The sequence below is a fragment of the Papaver somniferum genome, chromosome 8 (assembly GCF_003573695.1).
Source record: "Papaver somniferum cultivar HN1 chromosome 8, ASM357369v1, whole genome shotgun sequence".
NCBI classification, from domain to species: domain Eukaryota; kingdom Viridiplantae; phylum Streptophyta; class Magnoliopsida; order Ranunculales; family Papaveraceae; genus Papaver; species Papaver somniferum.
Genome location: NC_039365.1, coordinates 104,114,929 through 104,117,247, shown reverse-complemented (window position 1 = coordinate 104,117,247; position 2,319 = coordinate 104,114,929).

Sequence of the window (2,319 nt, the reverse complement as noted above, 5' to 3'; positions counted from 1 at the left end):
TAAAAATTCAAACCTTGCTTCATATTTTGATGATCGTAAGTTTTATAATAATTCTTCACATCAAAAGGTTTTCCATCAAAAAATTAGGAAAAAGGAAATTAGTTGTGAACAATATTCATTTGATGAGCGCAAAGCTCATACTTGTGTTAATTAATCACAAGGTTGAAATCTCACTCACAAAAATCCTGGTTGGGTGAGATACGATCAGGTATACGTGATGGCAAAATGTTCTTTGTTTAGTCAAGATAGTTTCTTATCGTTCTTAGCTGGATTATCGTTTGTGAACATCTTTGCATGAGTATTTTTTTGTGTTTTGTTTGGTTTTTGTCTTTGTTGTTCTTCTGATTAGTTTTAACTGGTTAGAACGATACTCTTGTGCTCTAAAATTTTTATGAGAATATAAAATTTATTGAGCAAAGATTTGTGAAAATATTCACTTAGCAAAATTTTCCTTGCAAACAGTTTTTCTTGGTTTGTCGTTTCAATTATCTTAGGGTTTTTGTTTATGGGTCAAAAGTTGGTTTTGTAAGGGTACCCATGTTAAATGTCGCGAACCAACTACAGAAACCTTATAAATTCCATGTGAAGTCGTTTGTATACCTTTTCTATTGAGTTGAGATATCTTACTCTAGTTTTTATTATATCTCAAGAATGTCTTATCCCTCTAGCTCTTGGGATTTCCCATAAGGATTTATTGATAAAGGCATTTATTTTGATTTCGGTTCCAATGGGAAGGAGAAAAGAAACCTTGAAGAAGTTGACGATTTCTTCTCTCAATATCCTGATAATTATTCGGACATTGAGGACAATGATATGATTTCTGCTGAAGTAGTTCTCGATTTTATTAGCCAATTTGAGGAAGCGAAAATTCAACTTGTTGATACGATGAAAAGTCTTGATGTTCTATGAATTGAGTTGAAAAAGGTTAACTCTGACCTTGTTCTCATGAAAATATATATTAAGAATTGTCTCAATGAGAATGTCTTCTCTGAAGTAACAGTTGATGTCGTTAATCACAAGCTCAAAAATCTCAAAACCTGTGAAGGTTCTGGAAGAGCTCTTTGATTTTATTTCATGATCGTTTTGCTGGTTTAGGGATCCTTTTGTTTTTTAGCTTGTTGATTTTTATTTTGTCTAGGAAACTTCTTATGAGATTACACATAGTTATTGCCAACGATTTTCATCTTGTAATGTTCTTAGATTTATTTATTTTGATTTGGAAGATGATTTTGCAGTATTAATCTTTATTGGTTTTATATATTGCAAACAATGTTATGGTATATGTGTGTTTACGTCCGTGAACTATGATTGTCCCATTGTTTGTGGGTGAAAACCGTTTCTGTTGATTTCGGTAATTTCGTGTGAGTGCGGGTGAGAAACGAATCTAAACCCAAAACAATGTATTGCACGGGAGTACTTTTGATTCGAGAGATCAATCTATACAACCCTGGCCGAAACCAATAAATGGCCGTTCCAGGTTTGCTTCGGTCACAAAGTGAAGGAGAAGGGTTGGTCTTAGGAAGGGAAGCGAAGAAAGTGTTGAAGCCAGAATAATTGATTCTGGATGTGTGGGTGTTTTGCGACTTATATCCGAAAGTTGAACCGGCGAGCTGAATGTAAAGCTACCAGGTGATTTCTGGATGTGTATTATTCTCCTGACCAAAAAACTTGTCCTTTGGTGGAAATAGGTGAAACCTATTTATACAAGTCGTAGTGAAACGTACCCTGGCCTCGTAAAAAGTGGAAACGGTTGAGTAATGGAAGAAATTGGTAACGAGTTACGTCTGGAATTGATGTTTCCATAATGAAGAGAACGTTTCACCATTATTTCTTATATTTACTAACTGCCTCACTCTTATGACACTTTATTGTAACGGGCGTATTGCACGCCGCACGCTGTAAACCGCCAGACCAATACCCTGATGAGTATCCATCAGTTTGTGACATGTTTTGATGTCTCGAATGTTTTCGTGGAAAGCGTGTAGCAGGTTTCTATGTGTGGCATGGTGGCATGTCATTGGTCGTGGCATAGCGACGTGCTAGTAGCTGTGGCATGGTAGCATGCCAGTAGCCGTGGCATAGCGACGTGCTAGTAGCTGTGGCATGGTGGCATGCCAGTATCCGTGGCATAGCGACGTGCTAGCAGCTGTGGCATGGTGGCATGCCATTAGCCGTGGCATAGCGACGTGCTAGCAGCTGTGGCATGGTGGCATGCCAGTAGCCGTGGCATAGCGACGTGCTAGCAGCTGTGGCATGGTGGCATGCCAGTAGACTTGGCATAGCGACGTGCTAGCAGCTGTGGCATGGTGGCATGCCAGT